The sequence below is a fragment of the Antechinus flavipes genome, chromosome 3, assembly GCF_016432865.1.
Source record: "Antechinus flavipes isolate AdamAnt ecotype Samford, QLD, Australia chromosome 3, AdamAnt_v2, whole genome shotgun sequence".
Taxonomy (NCBI): domain Eukaryota; kingdom Metazoa; phylum Chordata; class Mammalia; order Dasyuromorphia; family Dasyuridae; genus Antechinus; species Antechinus flavipes.
In genome coordinates this window covers 239,905,265-239,927,425 of record NC_067400.1, presented here as the reverse complement: position 1 = coordinate 239,927,425, position 22,161 = coordinate 239,905,265, and positions in this window count along the sequence as shown.

Below are 22,161 nucleotides of genomic sequence, written 5' to 3'. Positions count from 1 at the left end.
ACTTTTGGAAAAAAGAATCATAATGATGAGGTCATGAGGTAGAAGTGAGTCACATGATTTGGGATATAAGATAATTTATATAATGTGATTATGCTTCCATCTTTCATTGCTTCCCTCCCAAATTAATATTTTTAAGAATAAGACAGCGAAGAAAAAGAAGAATATGGGACATGACCTACAAAGGAAATAAAGAAACTGGTTAGAAAGCAGGGTCTGAACCTAATACTTCTGAATTTTAAACATATAGGGAATACAAAGAGAATGGAAAAAGAATATCGAAGGATGTAACCCACTAATGAGACAATGTAATTTAAAATATACTGAAAGGGAACAAAAATATTACCTTCACTTTAACTACTTTTATCTTATTTCTTAATTCTTCACAATCTAACTTCATCACTCAAATGCAATTGCTCTCTCTAAAGTTACCAATGATCTCTCTCTCTCTCTCTCTCTCTCTCTCCTCTCTCTCTCTCTCTCTCTCTTTCTCTTTCTCTCTCTGTCTGTCTCTGTCTCTTTCTCTCTCTGTCTCTGTCTCTCTGTCTCTCTCTGTCTCTTCTTTCTCTCTCAAATTGATACATATTTATGGAATAAGACACAAAAGTTATCCATTTCATCTTAAATCAATACCAATAATCTTGACTCTGACCTGCCACTGGATAGCAATGACTCTGGAAGAGAGATTGAGCCCAATACTGATATTGTGTTCACCCCCTTAATATATATAATTTATGCCCAAATCAAAATATATCATTCATCTAATCTTAACATTTATACCTATATCAAAGTCCTAGGGTGACAGGTAAGTGATTTAGAAGCACATGCAGATGCAATAGGAGCTATAGCCGCAACCTTTTCAATCCAAGTGGTCCAGGCCATAGTGTTGTCGTCTCTCTGGAAGCAGCGGTGATATTTGACAGCGCCCTGGATGTCTGAGTAGCCTTTCAAGGTTCACACTGCTCACCTCCTGGTATGAGTAAGGAATTAGAAAAGGTACTCTAAAAAGTATCTGCTTACCCAACCCCGGCCTGTTTATCATGCCAGGTGGAGATCCCAGCCTGTGGTTAAAAAAAAAAAAAAGAAAGAAAGAAAGGCACGTGTGCACATCTAGAGACAACACAAAATCCAGTAGACTTGAAAGACAAATAGGTCTTGCTGCAAGATAATTCAACAGACATTCCATCCAAATAGCAGCCCTGAGTAAAACAAGCCTAGCAAATGAAGGCCAGCTTGCTTAAATAGGAGTTGGACGCACATTTTTTCTAGAGTAGACATAGTGAAAGGGAGAGCTGTGAAGCTGTTGTAGATTATGCAAACAAAACTAATCTAGTCAATAAGTTTATAAGCCTGTCAAAAAGAGTAAATGAGAGGTTCATGATAATGCAAGTTGCCACTTGCAGGAAAATGCCATGCCACCAGCATCAGTGTTTATGCTCCATGACAAACCTTGATGAGGTCAAATAAAAATCTTACAAAGACCTGGAGAGTCTTATCATCCATGTGCCAAAAGAGAACAATGCTAGCGTAGACTCAGACTACCAGACATGGCTGAGAATCCTTGGGAGGAATGGAGTTGGAAATTGCAGTGGTCACTTATTACTGAAGATTTGTGCATCTCATTACCTCCTCATCACCAACATTATCTTCCATTTACCTAAATACAGTAAAATTTTGTGGTATCCTTAGAGAAAACATTGACATTTAACATTATCCTCTTCAAGCTAAATATTTGCATTCAACAAAAGCAGCAACTCCAAGGGGGAAAAAAAAACTACTAGAAGAATAAATGTGAAGAGGATAGAGTGCTTCTCTAAGTAGGAATAATTTGTTGCTAACTTGGAAAAAAAATTGAGCCAACACACAGTTGAAAACAATGGAGCAGAAAAGGAGTAGGCAGCTTTCAGAGATTTGGTATACAACAATGAATTTGCTCATCTGGATTACAACTCTTGCAAACATCAAGACTGGTTCGACCAAAATGATGGAGGAAATTCAGAAGTTGATAAATAAAAAATGAAAACTCCATAAGGCGTACCAGCAAGATAGTTCATCCATCCCTATGAAGGAAGCATTTAATTCTATCAAAAGTAAATTTGATCTGCAATTGATAAATGGTCAAAGTATATGAACTGACAATTTTCAGATGAATAGTCATATGAAAAGGTGCTCTAAATCACTATTGATCAGAAAAATGCAAATTAAGTACAACTCTGAGGTGCCACTACATATTTCTCAGATTGGCTAAGATGACAGGAAAAGATAATGATGAATGCTGAAGGAGGTATGGGAAAACTGGGACACTAATACATTGTTGGTGGAGTTGTGAACTAATTAAACTATTCTGGAGGGCAATTTGGAACTATGAATAAAGGGTTACCAAATTGTATATACCCTTTGATCCATCAGTGTTTCTATTAAGCTTATATCATAAAGAGATCCTAAAAGAGGAAAGGGACCCATGTGTGCAAAAATATTTGTGGCAGCCTTTTTTGTAGTGGCAAGAAACTGACTTTGTGGATGCCCATCAATTGGAGAATGGCTGAATAAGTTATGGTGCATCAATGTTATGGAATATTACTGTTCTGTAAGAAATGACCAGCAGGATGATTTCAGAGAGATCTGGAGAGACTTACATGAACTCATGCTAAGTGAAATGAGCAGAACTAGGAGATCATTGTACGTGGCAACAAGAAGATTATACAATGATCAATTCTGATGGACATGGCTCTTTTCAACAATGGAATGATCCAGGCCAGTTCCAATGATGCTGTGATGAAGAGAGCCATGCACACCCAGGCAGAGGACTGTGGGAACTGAGTATGGATCACAACATAGCATTTTCACTTTTTGTTGTTATTTGCTTGCATTTTATTTTCTTTATTATTTTTTTCCTTTTTGATTTGATTTTTCTTGTGCAGCAAGATAATTGTATAAATATGTATACATATATTGGATTTAACATATGTTTTTATTATATATATTTTAACAGATATTGCATTACTTGCCATTTAGGGGAGAGGATGGGGGGAAGATGGGGAACATTTGGAACATAAGGTTTTGCAAGGGTTAATGTTGAAAAAGCATCCATGCATATATTTTGAAAATTTAAAAGCTTTAATAAAAAGAAAACTAAAAAAAAAATAAAGTACAAGTTAAGAGAGACTCAGGATTCTTGGCTCAGTAAAAAGGTAGATGAAATTCACTTTTATGCTTATAGTAACAATCCAAAGTGATTTTATGTATATTTTATGATGCCCTGAAGACACCAAAAACCTATGGTGCATGTCAACTACTCAGCAGTGATGGAGCCACATTGATTAGTGATAAGGACATGATCTTAGAGAAATGGTCTAAACATTTCTAGAGTGTTCTCAACAAAGCATCATCAATCATTGCTGAAGCCATTGACTGTTTACCTCAGGTTGAAGTCAATCCTTTCCAACTGAAGAAAAGATTTTGAATGTAAATTAGGCTCTTTTCATATGGCAAAGCTCTGGTGCTTATTCCATCCCAGCTGAGATTTATAAGATGGGGAGGGGGGCGGGTGCGGGCCATTGCTCATATAAAAGTTGACTGAAATTTTGTGACTTATATGGCAAGAAGAGGTTATTCCCTAAAAGTTCAAGGATACCACCATTGTCCATCTCTATAAAGGTAAAGAAAACAGATTGTACTGTGACAGTCATTGTGGGGAAGGGGAGAAAAGGGTTATCACCCTCTTGGTAATTGCTGGCAAGATTCTTGAACTTAATAGATTGATCCTTCACCTGAAGACAATCATCTATCTGAGAACCAGGGTGGCTTGAGAAAGGTTCAAAAATAGTTAATATGATGCTTACTACCTGAAAGCTCCAATAGAAACGCTAGGAGCAAAACAGAATCTGTAAACAATGTTTGTAGATCTGATCAAGGCATTTGATAGAGTCAGTCATGAGGGTTTATGGAAAATTATGTCAAAATTTGGTTGCCCATAAGAGTTTATCAATATTGTATGTCAATTTCTTACCTGGGTTCTAAATAATGTCAATGCCTACCTGAGTTCTGGATAATGGAAAATGCTCTTACACTTTCACAGTAACCAATAGAGTGGAACAAGGCTGTGTGCTTGCTCTCATGCTTTTTAGCATGATCTTTTCAGCCATGTTGTCAAACACCTTCAATGAGGATGAATACATCTTCAGAGTCAGGTAGCACACTGGTGGTAAATTTTTCAATCTGAAAAGGCTACAAGCCAAGACTAAAATGGAAGAAGTATTGGTGCATGATTTCTTGCAGATGATAATGCACTCAATGATTATGCAACCAATGTAGTCTCTGAAGCTAGATACAATGAAGTAAAGATCAATTCTCTAATGCTTTTACTAATTTTGGCCTAACAATTAATACCAAAAAACCACAGATATTCCATTAAACAGCATTACTGTGGAAAGATATGGAAGAGTTCTATATGCTGTGGATAAAATCACTTGTCTTGATAATATATTTTCCTGGGGTGAACACATTGATAATGAAGTTGACACATTCATTTCCAGAACTATCTCAGCATTTGAAAAGCTTCAATGGAAATGGTAGAAGAGCAGAGGTATTAGATTACCAAACTGAAGGTCTACAGAATTGTTATGTTGATCACATTGTTGTGCTGTGAATCCTGGTCAGTACACTAGCATCAAGCCAAGAAACTTAATCACTTTCATTTGAATTGTCTTAAGAAGATTCTGAAGATCACGTGGCAGGATAAGATACCAGCCTCTGAGATCCTTTCTTTAACTAAACTGTCAAGCATTCAAATTCTTCTGTAGAAAGTGCAGCTCCATTGGGCTGACCACATTATTTGAAGGCCAAAGGTATGCTTGCCAAAAAAACTATTTTAATGAGGAAGTAGTCACATGGTAGTCAGAAAAAATAATACAAGGACACTCAAAAACTTTGGAATTGATTTGTGACATGAGAGACACTGGTACAGGTAGTGCCCAGCATGGAATACTCTATGAGCAAAACAGAGTTGAAGAAGCTCAAAACGAATATGAGACCAACTAATTTAGAAAAGCCACCCCAAATTTTCATATGGACTATTTGTATCTGACCTGATTTTTAAAATTTCTTTTTTTATTATTTTTATAGCTTTTTATTGACAGAATATATGCATGGGTAATTTTTCAACATTTTTCCTTTCAAACACTTCTGCTCCACTTTTCTCTCTCTTCCCTCCACCCCCTTTCCTAGATGGCAGGCAGTCTCATACACGTTAAACATATTAAGGTATATCTTAAATATGTGTACATATTTGTACAGTTCTCTTGTTGCACAAGAAAAATTGGATTCAGAAAAGTAAAAATAACCTGGGAAGAAAAACAGAAATGCGAATAGTTCACATTCGTTTCCCAGTGTTCTTTCTCTGGGTGTAGTTGTTTCTGTTCATCATTGATCAATTGGAACTGAATTGGATCTTCTCATTGCTGAATTTCCATCAGAATTTGTCCTCATATAGTATTGTTGCTGAAGTGTATAATGATCTCCTGGTTCTGCTCATTTCACTTAATTAAGTTCCCAAGCCTCTCTATATTCATCCTGCTGGTCATTTCTTATAGAATAATAATATTCCATAACATTCATATACCACAATTTATCCAGCCATTCTCCAATTGATGGGCATCCATTCAATTTCCAGTTTCTAGCCACTACAAACAGGGCTGCCACAAACATTTTGGCACATACAGGTCCCTTTCCCTTCTTTAGTACTTCTTTGGGATATAAGCCCAGTAGTAACACTGCTGGATCAAAGGGTATGCACAGTCTGATAACTTTTTGAGCATAGTTCCAAATTGCTCTCCAGAATGGTTGGATTCATTCACAGTACTACCAACAATGTAAAAGTGTCCCAGTTTTTCCATATCCCCTCCAACATTCAGCATTATCTTTTCCTGTCATCCTAGCCAATCTGACAGGAATGTAGTGGTATCTCAGAGTTGTCTTAATTTGCATTTCTCTGATTAATAATGATTTGGAGCATCTTTTCATATGGATAGAAATAGTTTCCATTTCTTCATCTGAAAATTGAATGTTCATATCCTTTGACCATTTATCAATTGGAGAATGGCTTGATTTCTTATAAATTAGAGTCAATTCTCTATATATTTTAGAAATGAGGCCTTTATCAGAACTTTTAACTGTAAAAATGTTTTCCCAGTTTATTGCCTCCCTTCTAATTTTGTTTGCATTTGTTTTGTTTGTACAAAAGCTTTTTGACTTGATATAATCAAAATTTTCTATTTTGTGATCAATAATGATCTCTAGTTCCTCTTTGTTCAAAAAATTCCTTTCTCCTCCACAAGTCTGAGAGGTGAACTATCCTTTGTTCTTCTAATTTTTATAATCTCACTCTTTATGCCTAAATCATGAACCCATTTTGATCTTATCTTGGTGTACAGTGTTGTGTGGGTCTATGTCTAGTTTCTGTCATACTAATTTCCAGTTTTCCCAGCAGTGTTTGTCAAATAGTGAATTCTTATCCCCAAAGTTGGGATCTTTGGATTTGTCAAACACTAGATTGCTATAATTATTGACTATTTTGTCCTGTGAATCTAACCTATTCCATTGATCAACTAGTCTATTTCTTAGCCAATCCCAAATGGTTTTGGTGACCATTGCTTTGTAATATTATTTTATATCAGGTACAGCTAGGCCGCCTTCATTTGATTTTTTTTTCATTAGTTCCCTTGAAATTCTTGATCTTTTGTTCTTCCAGATGAATTTTGTTATTTTTTCTAGGTCATTAAAATAGTTTCTTGGGAGACTGATTGGTATAGCACTAAATAAATAAATTGGTTTAGGTAGTATTGTCATATTTATTATATTTGTCCAGCCTATTCAAGAGCACTTAATATTTTTTCAATTGTTTAGATCTGACTTTTTTTCTGTGGAAAGTGTTTTGTGGTTTTGCTCATATAGTTCCAAACTTTCCTTTGGCAGATAGATTCCCAAATATTTTATACTATCGACGTTTATTTTAAATGGAATTTCTCTTTGTATCTCTTGCTGTTGGATTTTGTTGGTGATGTATAAAAATGCTGAGGATTTATGTGGATTTATTTTGTATCCTGGAACTTTGCTAAAGTTGTGGATTATTTCTGATAGCTTTTTAGTAGAATCTCTGGGGTTCTCTAAGTATACCATCATATCATCTACAAAGAGTGATAATTTGGTTTCCTCATTATCTACTCTAATTTCTTTAATCTCTTTCTCCACTCTTATTGCCGAAGCTAGCATTTCTAATACAAAGTTGAACAGTAATGGTGATAGTGGGCAATCTTGTTTCACTTCTTATCTTATTGGGAATGGTCCCAGTTTATCCCCATTACATATGATGCTTACTGACAGTTTTAGGGGATGCTCCTGATTATTTTAAGGAAAAGTCCATTTAATTCTATACTCTCAAGTGTTTTTAATAGGAATAGAGGTTGGATTTTATCAAATGCTTTTTTCTGCATCTATTGAGATGATCATATGGCTTTTGTTTAATTTGGTTATTGATATAGTCAATTATGGTAATAGTTTTCCTAATATTGAACCAGCCAGGCATTCCTAGTATAAATCCTACCTGGTCATGGTGTATTATGCTGGAGATGATTTTCTGTAATCTTTTTGCTAATATTTTATTTAAGATTTTTGCATCAATATTCATTAGAGAGACTGATCTATAATTTTCTTTCTCTGTTTTCAACCTTCCTGGTTTAAGTATCAGTATCATGATTGTGTCATAAAAGGAATTTGGTAGGACTCCTTCAATCCCAATTTTTTCAAATAGTTTATGTAGCATTGGAGTTAATTGTTCTTTAAATGTTTGGTAGAATTCACATGTAAATCCATCTGGTCCTGGGGTTTTTTTCTTAGGGAGTTGATTAATAGCTTGTTCTATTTCTTCTTCTAAAATGGGACTTATTAATTTACTTCTTCCTCTATTAATCTGGGCAAGCTATATTTTTGAAGGTATTCATTCATTTCATTTAAGTTATTGAATTTATTGGCATAAAGTTGGGCAAAGTAACTCCTAATTATTGTTCTAATTTCCTCTTCATTAGTGGCAAGTTCTCCCTTTTCATTTTTAACACTAACAATTTGATTTTCCTCTTTCCTTTTTCTAATCAAATTTACCAAGGTTTTATCCATTTTGTTGCTTTTTTTCATAGAACCAACTCTTAGTTTTATTTATTAATTCAATAGTTTTTTACTTTTGATTTTATTAATCTCTCCTTTTAATTTTAGAATTTCAAATTTGGTATTTAATTGAGGGTTTTTAATTTGCTCCTTTTTTAGCTTTTTAAGTTGCAAGCCCAATTCATTGACCTTCTGTTTCTCTATTTTATGCAAGTAGGCTTCTAGAGATATAAAATTTCCCATTAGCACTTTGGCTGCATCCCATACATTTTGGTATGACGTCTCATTATTGTCATTTTCTTGGGTGAAATTATTAATTGTGTCTATATTTGCTGTTTCACCCAATCATTCTTTAGGATAAGATTATATAGTTTCCAATTATTTTTTGGTCTATTTTCCCCTGGCTTTTTATTGAATGTAATTGTCATTACATCGTGATCTAAAAAAGATGCATTTATAAGTTTTGCCTTTCTGCATTTGAATTTGAAGCGTTTATGTCCTGATATATGGTCACTTTTTGTATAGGTTCCATGGACTGCCGAAAATAAAGTGTACTTCTTTCTGTCTCCATTTAGTTTTCTCCAAAGATCGATCATATCTAACTTTTCTAGTATTCTAGTTACCTCTTTAACTTCTTTCTTATTTATTTTGTGGTTTGGTTTATCTAATTCTGGGAGTGCAAGGTTAAGATCTCCCACTATTATAGTTTTGCTGTCTATTTCTTCTTGCAGCTCTCAATTTCTCCTTTAAGAATTTAGATATTATACCACTTGATGCATGTATGTTTAATATTGATATTGCTTCATCATTTATGTTACCCTTTAGCAAGATAGAGTGCCTTCCTTATCTCTTTTAATTAGATCAATTTTTGCTTTTGCTTGATCTGAGATCAGGATGGCTACCCTTGCTTTTTTGACTTCACCTGAAGCATAGTAGGTTCTGCTCCAATCTTTTACCTTTACTCTATATGTGTGGCCCTGCTTCAAGTGTGTTTCCTGTAAATAACATATAGTAGGATTCTGGCTTTTAATCCAGTCTGCTATCCGCCTCCACTTTATGCAGGAATTTACCCCATTCACATTTATGATTAAAATTACTAATTCGGTATTTCCTGCCATCTTGTTAACCCCAGTTTATGCTTTTCTTCTTTCCTTCCCCCCTGCCCACAAGAAAAAATAGACCTTTTCTGGCGAATTTTAAGGATATCTTCTATTGGTAATATGTTGTACTCCCAATCTTGGTGGGGTTTTTCAGTCAAGCACTAATTCCGAGGGCTTTCAGAAGTAGTCTGAGGGAAAGGAAGAGCTTAGATAGATGCATGTGTCTTCTCCGCCATCTTGGCTCTGCCCCCCCCCCCACCTGACTTTTGAGAGCATTCTGAGATCATATTAGTCTGATCAGTCACACTCAAATATGTTATAACTTGACTCTAATATAGTGATGTAATTTGGTCCTCTTTGGAAAAGGACAATGACTAAGCCACAAAAAATTATCATGTAAATTTCTCTTTCTTCTTTTTTTCTACTCTCCTCCCTATTCTAGAGATGGCCTCCATTAGACACAAATAAATATATGTATACATAATATATATATATATATATATATATATATATATATATAATACATATATATATATAACATTATATAAACATATATGAAATATGTATACAAACACATATAAATTAATTTTTACCAATAAATAAAATCATGTAAATATATTTATCACTTCTTTCTCTGGTTGCAGATAATATCTTCCTTCATATGTCCTTTATAGTTAATTTGGATCTTTATAATAGTCAAAATAATTTATTACCTCAAAGTTCCTCTTATAACAATATTGATGTTGCTGTATACAGTGTTCTCTTGATTCTGTTCATTTTGTTCTTCTTTATTTCTTTAAGATTTTCCATGTTTTTCTAAGATCATTGAGCTCATCATTTCTTATAGTACAGTAGTATTCCATCATAATTGTATAACACAATTTGTTCAGTCTTTCCTCAATTGATGGGCATGCCTACATGTTCTTTGCCACCACAAAGAGAACTGTTGGAAACATTTTAGAGCACATCGATTCTTTTTTTCCTCCTAGTTTTGGAGAGAGACCTAGTAGTAGTATTGCTGGGTCAAAGAATATAATTCTTTGGGCATAATTCTGGATTGTTCTCCAAAATGGTTGGATTAGCTCACAATTCCATGAATCATGAATTAGTATTTTTTCCAAATTTCTCCAACATTTGCCACTTTCCCCTTCCATTATTTTAGTCAATCTGGTAGATATCAAATGATATCTCAAAGTACTTTTTAATTTGCATTTCTCTAATCAATAATGATTTAGAGGATTTTTTAAAAATGACTACAAATTCTTTTGATTTCTTCATTGGAAAACTGTTCACATTCTTTGACCATTTATCAATTGGAGTATAACTTATATCCTTATAGATTTGACAGAGCTCTTTAACTATTTTATATGAGATGGATAAACTGTCTACCTGATAACTTGTCTATAAAAAATTTCCTCAAATTTTTTGTTTTCCTTGTGGTCCTAGTTATTTATTTTTTTATTTTTGTTTTATTTATACAAATGTTTTAAATTTAGTATAACTGAAATCATCCATTTTACACATAACTTTGCTTTCTATATGTTTTTATTAATAAATTGTTCATTATCTGTAAGTCTGAGAAGTAATATGTTCCACATTCTTCTAATTTTCTTGTAAAATCTCTTTTTATATATAGGTCATATATTCATTTTGATCTTATCTTGGTAAATGGTATAAATTATTGGTCTATGCCTAGTTCCTGCCATATTTCTCTCCAGTTATCCCCATAATTTTTTTCTCCAAATAATTAATTCCTGTCCCCAAATCTTAAGTCTTCACACTTGTCAAATACAAGGTTATATTTATTTGCTGCTGTAAATGATCTCTTAAGTGTCAAATCTGATGTTTTCCCAGTCCCAATATTTTACTTGTCTGTTTCATTTGGACATGGTTGACCACCTTCTCCCTTGATATTCTGTCCTCTCCAGATTGTCATGAATCTGTTTTTTGCTGGGTTACCTCCTACTTTCTCAATGTCCTTTCCTTTTTTATCACCTATGTCATGTAATTGTGGGTATCTTTCATGATTCTATCCTACGTTATCTTTTCTACCCTCATCACACTAGATAATCTTATCAGTTCCCACAAGTTTCTCTTTGTGCAGATAAGTCCCTGATTTATAGATAGGTAGATAGCTAGATAGCTAGATGGATAGACAGATATCTCTTTGCCTACATATCTATATTTATCCACCTATCTCTCTATATATATCTTTTTTCTATATCTATATATCTAGTACCACCAGTCTATCCACTGAGTTTCAGTACTTCATTACAAACTGTCTATTGGACATTTTACCCTGGATGTCCCAGATACCTTAAATTCTATATGTATAAAGCTAAATTCATGTTTTCCCTCCCACCTCAATCTCCAATTTAATCTTCTTTTACAATCCCTTATTTCTATCAAAGGAACAACAATACCTTCAGTTTCAGATTTGTTTTTCAGATTGACATCACCCTGAATTCCTCATTCTCCTTCAATCCTTATGTGCCATGTCTACTTTTACTACATCTCTTATTTCCATGCAGTGCCCTCTCTCTACCTTACCACCTTTGTTCAGCCTCTCCTGTTTTTTGCCTTCTTCTTATTAGTTGCTCTTCTACTTATTAGTTGTATACTTTTATTGTTTGGAATTTTTTCAAGTAGAATCTTTTATTCATGTTTAGACTCCCCCCCCACCAAGAAATACTTAAAATATCTCTCTTGTTGCAGATTGTTACATCTCCTTGTTTCAAGTATCTCATCTTTCTAGTCCATCCTATACTTTTACGAAAGTAATTTTCCTTGAACTTATATCTAATCTGATCATGTGAATCCCCTCTTCAATTCCAGAGGCTTCCTCTTGCCTCTTTGACAAATTATGAACTTCTCTGTTTAGTTTCAAAGACCCTATACTAGTAGTGTCAAACTCAAATAGAAATATATCCTTATGGGCCACATATTGAGTTAGAAAACTACAAATTTACATTATCTTTGTTGCTTTTTAATTTATTTTGTTAAACATTTCCCAATTACATTTTAATTTAGTTCAGGCTACAAACTAAGCCAGGGTCTACAGACCATAAATTTTTTAAATCTCAACCATTTTTCTAGCATCTTTGGATGTTCCTTGTTGATACTACATGGTTCTGAGAAATTGGCATTCTTTCTATTCCTTACAAATGACACTCTATCTTCTACCACCATGCCATTATACTGACTGTCTCAAATACCTAGAATGAACTTTCTCCTTACCTTTGTCTAATAAAATCCTTTTCTTCCTTTAAGATGCAGCTAAGATACTATTTTTAACGTGATGCTTTTCTGACCCTCCTAACTACTAGTTAATTTTCTTCCAAAATACCATTTTGATTTTTGTGTCTTTACCTCTCTTAATTATTTATTTATTCTGTATAAAGTTTGTTTGTACAAATTTGTTTACTTGTTGTCTCCCTATTAGATTGTGAACTCCTTGAGGGTACATATTATCTTTTATTTCTTTCTGTATATCATGTGCTCAATATAGTACGTAGTAGAAACTTAGTAAATTTTTAATGATCAATCAGAAACAGAGGACAAAAACAAAAATAGACTCAAAAATCATCTTCTGAAAGAAACAAAAGGATAAGTCCTAGGAATGACACAGTCAAAATCCAATACTTCCATTTCAAAGAAAAAAACACATGCATCAGAAATTCTCTGAAATAAACAAAGATTAAATATACATAATTTGATGTAGAAAACAGGGAGGGATAAGATTGGGAAAATAAGAGAAAGGGCTTACTAATTCCAAGTGAATCAAACATTTTGATCTAGAAATGGAGGAGTGAAGAAAGAAACAAAAACAAAGAACTAGAAACCAAGGGGTGTCTATCATTTAAAGAATAGACAAAGAGAATATAATCAAATATTATTGTTACAAAAAATAATAAAAGACATGATTTTAAAGAAATCTTGTAGTATGATTTAATTTCAAGTAAAATAAGCAGAAGCAGGAGAATAATTTATATAAGGACAATAACATTGTAAAGAAAATCAACTTTGAAAGATTGATAAATTCTGAGAAAGATAACCATGTCTGTAGAAGAACTATGATTAAAGTATACTACTTCCTGTTAGAAGTGATGAATTCAAGGTATATACATAGACAGAAGTAATTTGGTTACCTATTTATATTCCATTTGAGATATAGATTAACATTGAAGATCTAGGTTCAAGTCTAGTTCCTTGATGCATGATAGTTGTGTGAACAGGGGCAAATTATTTCAACTCTCACTGTCCTAGGCAACTTTCAAATTATAAATTATAAATGAGTCTAACCATTTCACCTTCCAGCATCTCAGGCATCTAAGTTGTTTCTGCTCTCATATCTTCTACTAACTTCTTCTTCCCTTGTACCATGACTTCCATCCTCAGCACTCCATTAATATTTTTTTTCAGGGTCACTAATGATATCTTTATTACTAAATCCAATAGATTGTTCTGAATACTCATCCTCTTTGACCTCTTTGCAGTTTCTTACAGTGTTTACCACCATCTCGTTATGGATACTCTTTTCCTTCCTGTCTTATTGTGACACTCCTGTATTTCTTTCCACCTATTTGACCAATCTTTCTTGTCTCCTTCACAAGGTCCATGTCCTGCCTCCATTTGTGGATGTATCTCAAGTTTCTGTTCTAGATTTTCACATCTTTTCTTCATATACTGTCTCTTTTGATTACCTCATTAGGCCCCATGCAATTCACTCTACAAAGATTTTTTTTTTTAATTGAAAGAGTTAATGGGTCAATGTCAACATGGCACGTAGTCTTTGGCGATGTATTCCAGGGATTTACATGAATCTCCAATACTTAAATTTTTTTTTATCAAAGATTTGGATGGAGACAAAAATAGCATGTTCATCAAGTTTTCAGGTCTCATGAAGTTGGAAGGAATAGCTAACATACTATATAGCAGTCAAGATGCAAAAAGATTTTGCTAGGTTAGAGTTCTGATATGATATAAAAATGGAGAAAGAGAAAAGACCTTTTATTTATTAAAAATTAGAGAAATGTGGTTGTAAATAAATATTTTCAATGGTAACCATAGAGAATAATGAAGACTTCAGACATACAAAGTATAAAGAGTACTTCAATAATTTCCTTACACTATTTTATGACTAGAGAAGATAGAACTTAAAGATGATAAGGAATAGAAATTTTTGGAGATTGATATGATTTTTTTATTTTAAAGGTTTTTATTTTCAAAACATATGCCCAGATAACATTCATCCTTGCAAAACCTTGTGTTCCAATTTTTTTTTCTCTCTCCCTTCTCCCTACCCTCTAGATGGCAAGTAATCCTATATGTTAAATATGTGCAATTCTTCTAAACATATTTCCACAATTATCATACTACATAAGAAAAATCACACCAAAAAGAGAAAAAATGAGAATGAAAACAAAATGCAAGCAAACTACAAACAACAAAATATGAAAATACTTTATTATGATCCACACTCAGTCCCCACAGTCCTCTCTCTGGATGCAGCTAGCTTTCTCCATCACAAGACCATTAGAATTGCCTGAATCATCTCGCTGTTGAAAAGAGCCACATCCAGCAGAATTGATCATCATATAATTATCTTGTTACTGTGTACAATGTTCTCTTGAGTCTACTTACTTCACTTAGCATCAATTCATATAAGTCTCTCTGGGCCTCTCTGAAATCATCCTGCTGATTGTTTCTTATATAACAATAATATTCCATAACATTCATATACTATAACTTATTCAGCCATTCTCTAGTTGATGGGCATCCACTCAGTTACCAGTTCCTTGTCTCTACAAAAAGGGCTGCCACAAACATTTTTGCACATATGAGTTCTTTTTTCATTTTTTATTATCTCTTTGGGATTCTATAGAGCCACTGCTGGATCAAAGGATATGCATAGTTTGATAGCTCTTTGGGCATAGTTCCATATTGCTCTCCAGAATGGTTGGTTCACTTCACAACTCCACCAATAATGCATCAGTGTCCCAATTTTTCCACATTTCCTCTAACATTCATCATTATCTTTCCTGTTATCTTAGCCAATCTGAGAGGTGTGTAGTAGTACCTCAGAGTTGTCTTAATTTGCATTTCTCTGACCAAATTTAGAGCATTTTTTTCACATGACTAGAAATGATTTTAATTTCTTCATCTGAAAATTGTCTGTTCATATCCTTTGACCATTTATCAGTTGGAGAATGGTTTGTATTCTTATAAATTTGAGTCAATTCTCTATATATTTTAGAAAGAAGGCCTTTATCAGAACCCTTGGATGTAAAACTTTTTCTCATTTTTCTGCTTCTCTTCTAATTTTGTCTGCATTGATTTTGTTTATTCAAAAACTTTTAAATTTAATATAATCAAAATTATTCATTTTGCATTTTATAATGTACTCTAGTTCTTCTTTAGCCACAAATTCCTTCCTTTTCCACAGATCTGAGATAGACTATCCTTTGTTTATGATATGATTTTTAAAGGATTGTTAGTTTTATAAGGAAACTTTGGGTAGAGATTACTTTTTAAGTAAAAGAATGAGTTATATACAGCTAAGCTACAGGAACTAGAAAGAAACCATGTTATAGAAGACTATAACATAGCCATATTAACAGAATTGAAGACAAAGCAAGAAACTTCAGAGCTGTTCTATTTGAAATGTGGTAGTGAAAGCAAGAGAGATTTCTGAGTGGTGTGAGAGAAGAATGACGCTCTTGACTAACAGCTCCAGTGAAAAGCACTGCTCTTCAGAACTGTCTTGATTCAGAGAGATAAAGTTCCCAATAAAGACTGTTGCTTCCTATGCCACCTCTTGCTTCAGAAGGAAAAGCAGAAAGTGCTTTGTAGCTCCTTTGCTCTCTTGGTAAACTGCTTGAGTATGTTTGCCTAACTTAATGAGTCAATGTGAGCTGTATTGCTTTAACTGCCACTCTAAATGGACAACACAAGCATATCTCAGAGATATTGCAGGTTTGTTTCCAAATCATCACAATAAAGCAAATATCACAATAAAGTGAACTATAAAAATTTTTGTTTCCCAGTGCATATAAAAATTGTATTTATATTATACTATAGTCTATTAAGAATTGTGTATTTGAAAAATATATGTGCTTTAATTTAAAAATTTTATGAAGAATTATAAAAATGTGACATAGATAAAAGGCATGAATACATATTGTTGACAAATGGTGCCAACAGACTTGCTTGGTGATGAATTTGTAAAAATGTCAGCATCTATGAAGTGCAATAAAGTGAAGTGCAATAAAACAAAGTATGCTGGTATAACATTCAAGTGAGTGAATACTTGGCTGGCCTAGTCTGTGTAATCCAGACATAACCAAACTGATGAGCTTTGAAGGTCTTTAGCTTAATGAGAACTGCTACTCACATTAAGAGCTAATACTTTCTAAGCATTCTTTTAAGCATAGTGGTTAACTGAAAGAAGTGCAAATGCTATATTAGAGAAGAGAAGAGGATCTCCTCAATGAAGCATAGTGAGGATCAACAGTCCAATATTAAATAAAGAAGCATAGTTTTTGATGATGCAGATGTTTCTGCAATAACATCAAAGTCAGTCCAGAATTGTGAGTTACCCTAAACTTGTTTCTTCTCTCATGTGCTTTCCTGTCGGTTTCCTATAAATAGTAGTAGTAGTAGTAGTAGTAGTAGTAGTTGCAGCAGCAGCAGCAGCAGCAGCAGCAGTTGTAGTAGTAGTAGTAGTAGTAGCAGTAGCACCACCACCAGTAGCAGCATTAGTAGCAATAGAAGCAGTAATAGTTAATATTTATATATTACCTGAAGACAGCTAGGTGGCTTAATGGACAGAGTTCTGGGTTTGGAATCAAGAAAACCTGAATTAAAATCTGGCCTCAGATTTTACTAGCTATGTGACTGTGGCCAAGTCTATTAAACTCTGTTTGCCTTAATCCACTAGAAAAGTAAATGGCAAACTACTTTTCCAAGAAATCTCTATGGATTGGATGCTCCATGGGGTCATGAAGAGGCAGACACAACTCAACAACAACAACAAATTATAGTAGCTATTATGTACTAGGTACTGTAAACAAATGCTTTCTCATTTGATTCTGTAAGGTTAATACTATTAATATCCTCATTTTATAGTTAAGGAAACTGATGCATATAATGGCTAAATGACTTGCCTAGGTTCACACACTAGTAAATGTCTGAGGCTAGATGTGAACTCATGTCTTCCTGATTCCAAGCCTGAGGTGCCATCACTTTATCTGCTGTATTACCTAGCTTCTACTCTTCACAATGGATGCTCAGTGAATTGGTGAGAGACCATGCCAGGTTTAAAACATGTATTATGGTGTATTTCCCTTTGGAAAAGTTACCTCCAGGACCATGAAAAAGTTTATTATCACATAGTGGTAGTTTAATAATAATAATAAAAAAAGTTGTTGTTGTTGTTGTTGTTTTTAAACAAGAGTATTACCACATGGGGTAGCTTAATAGCAATCCAAACAGACCAGGGTGAGAGCAGGCGAGTGAGCTAACCTACATAGTGAATGATTAGTAGACCCTTTCGGTGTGAGTGTTGATATTTAATTTAATTCTAATGCCTATATGTGTGGTTGGTGTATGTCCACATGACAATAACATAGATTATAATAATACCAATACTTAGAATCACTTGTTTGAGAAAAACCCTATGAATTGAGCTGAGGCCATCTTCTGAAATGTGTGGCTTCAGAACAATTAACAAATGGACAGAATCTGTGATTTCCACTGATTTAAGCTAAAGAGTTGACTAATGAAATATTTATTTCTAACCTTGTGTGTTTTTCAAGAAAAAGTATTTAAATCTCCAATATTGTTGCTTCCAACACTACTCTCTCGACAATTGTCACCATATAACTTCACTCCCATTGCTACTCTGGCACTTTTATTTTGTCATAATCACCATTTTTGCCTCTGTCTCAATCACTACTACAGACCAAGTAATGGAAAGAATGAAAGTCAGGATTTTTTCTCTTTACTTTAACTTTCCCTATATTTAGGTTGTCTGGTTTTTATAAACTAAGTTTCTTTTTAATTTTCCCTACTAGTTTGGACTTGTCTTTTGGTAAAATGACTGCTTTGAACATCTTCATATTCATTACAGTGTCTAGTAGTACCATAGTAAACATTCAATAAATGCATTGATTGAATATGATAGGTTCCCAGGCAACCAATGAAGATTGCTTCATATATTCAAAGGTTTCCTGTTTCAAATGACCTTTCTCTAATACCACCATTTGATCAAAAATGTACAAATAGATTTGACTTAGTAACAGAGCTCACTCAGTTCAATGACTTAATCCTTTTAATTTCTTTTAAATTCTTGTGCATAGAAGTAACGTTGTATAATGGATAAAATCACAAAGACTTTGGTTCAAATTCAATCTTCAACACCTATTAGCTGTGTAATTCTGGATAAGTCACTTAATCTTTCAGTCCTCTAGGCTACTCTCTAAAACTATAAATTACAAACTAGGTACCACCTGAAGTTCCCAATAACAATGAAATTATGGTTCTTGTCCCCCCAAATATTCCCATATCTTATTCTGTTATGTCTTTTCTTCCTTCCAGTTCTTCTAGATATGCCTTTTTTTCATTCTAGACATCCCTTTTTTCTCATTTGCCTTCACCCTACCATCCACATCAGTAGAGTATCTTTACCCAATGTTACCAAAATGAATTTGCTTTCTAAAGCTCCTTAAAATCATAAATATTAAATATTAATAGAAATGAAATTCTACAATTCCTTGTATGTTTAATATTTCACCCAACAGATTCATCTATATTATTATCCTAAGTTAGAGCCCTTGGCTTATCTGTAGAATAATAATAATAATAATAATATTCAATGCTCATTTTTAACTTATAGTGAACATTTTTATTAGACAACTGGATGGTGCAGTAGATACAGTGCTGGACTGGGAGTCAAGAAGATTTATTTTCATGTGTTCAAATCTGACTTGAGACACTAGCTGTGTGACCCTGAATTAGTCACATAACTTTGTTTGTCTCAGTTCCCTTGTTTGTAAAATGAGCTGGAGAAGGAAATGGGAAACTTCTAACAGTGTCTTTGCCAAAAAAGCCTCAAATGGGGTCATAAAGAGTTGGAAATGACTGAAAACAATCCAAAGTCAATAAAAAATTTTAAAATGTCTTTTACCAGTGAATTTATAGTAATATGACATAACCAAAAAAGAAAATTAAGACCAGTGTTATTCACCTATATAAGTAAAGAATCTTTAGTGGTATCAGAACAAAATTTCTTATGCATCTTCATCACAGCAAAGCATAAAACATAAGAAATGTAGATATCCAAGTTATGATAAAAACTTATTACCATATTAGAGTAAATTTGCAAAATTTATTCTGAAAGATCATAATATGAATAAATGATTTATTAAGTTTCCTTTCATTGGTAAATATTTTTTCAAATACTCTAACTCCTTAGTCCATCAAAATATTCAATGCACTCTTCTTCCACTTCCCCTCTGCTTGATCTTGCATCAGAAAGAAGTGTTCCAGAATTCTGAAATTTAAAAATCTTTTATCATTTATTCTTTCCCTCTAACCTTGTTTTTTGTCCTTAATACAATTCATCAAATCTCTCTATTTAGTTTTTTTTTCCCCACAGGCCATCATCCTGCACTAGCTACACTTTTCTTTACTTCCTTATCTCAAATCCTTGATGAATCAGTCCTACTATCTATCCTCTTACTGAATAAAACTGGGAAAAATCATGCAACCACATTCATTGAACACATTATAAATTTATGCTGTGCAAATTCATCTGGGCCCTCATTTAAGTAGGAAAATACTTTCATACCTCCCTAAGCATCAACTATTCCATTCTCCATAGTTGCTTTTCCAAACATTCTCTCTTCTCCCCAAGTCTACCACAGCATTTTCTCTTTTTAACTCTAAGTTGAGAACCTGATCTTATACTTAACCTAAAAAAAACTGAGGTCATTTCCCCAAAGCTCCCTTTTCTTTGTACCTCTCACATCACTTAATTCTTCTTCACCTCTGTCTCATGAAGAAAAGGAGAATGCTTTACATCCTCCTCCAGTTTAAGGCAAAATTTTCCATTTGAAAAATTGATCCCATTTGTTCCCATTTTATTCCACAGATTGGCCCTTCTATTAATATAATTTTCTCTTTAATCTTCAGTTTCTCTCTACTTACTGATCCTTTCCTCCACTGCCTACAAAGTGATTCATGCCTTCTCCATCATAAAAGCAAAAACAAAACCCCTTCATTAATCTACTGTCTCTACTAACTACCATCCTTTATCTCCTCCTCCTCTTCTAGCATAGGCTTCTTAGAAAAGCTATCTTTACAGGATGTCTCTACTTCTTGTCTTCTCACTTGCTTCTCAATCTTCTGAAAAGTGGTTTCCTCCTTCATTATTTAGCCAAATCAGTTTTCTCCACAGTTAACTATGATCTCTTAATTGTCTTTTCTCAATTCTTATTCTTCTTGACCTCTTTGTATTCTTTGACATTGTCAATCAGTTTTTCTGCTAGATTCTGTTTCCTCTTTTAGTTTTTGTGACAATGTTCTCTCTTGGTTCTCATCTTCCTTTATAAGTCTCCTTTGCTGGATCTTCAATCCAAGTCAAGCCTATTAAGTGGTGTTCCTTCAGAATTGGTCTTTAGCACTCTTCTTTCATCTTTTTATATTACCTCCTTTAATGATCTCATTAGCTCTCATTGATTCAGTTTTCATCTCCACGTAGGTAGATCCAGCTCTAATATCTCTTGAGTATGGCATCTCCAACTGTCTTTTTTTATATCTCAAACTATTTGATCTATAGAAATTTTAATTTCAATATGTTAAAAACAGAAATATCATCTTTACTCCTAAACTCTCCCCAATAGCAAGTATCTTATAATTTTAGGGAAAACTATAATCCCCTCAATCACCCAGGCTTGGAATCTTGGCGTCATCTTCAAATCTTCACTCACACTCATCTCACATATTCAATCTATTGTCACCTCATGTTGTCATCACTTCTTGCCTGAATTTTTATAGTATTTATAATAATTTTTGTAATAAGTTTCTAATTGATCTCTGACCCATCTCTCTACACTTAATTTATCCTCTGCCCAGCTGCCAAAATGATTTTCCCAAAGCATAGATCAAGGCATGTCACCTCTCTACTCAATAAATTCTAGTGCTTCCCTCCCCATTACTTCCAAGATCAAGTATGAAATGTTCTATTTGGCATCAAAAGTCCTTTACAATTTGGTCCCTTTCTACATTATACTTTATTCTCTTTCACACGCTTTCAAGTTCAACTTTGGCCTGCCTACTATTTTTCACATGATGAAATACTTTTTTTTTTTTTAAACTCCAGATGTGTGTTCTAATTGTCCCCTATGTCTGGAATGTACTCTTATCTTACCTCTGACTCATAGCTTCCTTCCTTCTAGACTAAGCTCAAATCTAACTTTCTACTGGAGCCTTCACAGTTCCCTCTTTTCTTTTTCATCGTCTTTTTACTTTCAGATCACCTTCAATTGACACTGTATGTATCTTTTATGTATATAATTATTTGTAAGTGAGCTTAAATATTAAAATCTGAACTCTTTGAGAGGAGCAAGAGTGTTTTTGCCTTTTTTTATGTCCCACAGCCCATTGGGTATGAAACAATCTTCCTATTCACAGAGATTAATGCACTGCTCCTGTATGAAGAACAGGGCAGAGTTGTCAAGACTGGTAGAGAAAAGAGTTTTAGGGTCTTAAATCTTCAATTTCTTCATGTTCGTCAACTCTTGAAGTTACTTTGGGTGTTTCTTTCCAGCTTTAAGAGAAATGGACAACTCTAAATTTCCCTTTGGATTGCTAAAAGGAGACTAGGACTCTGGGGACAAGTCAACTT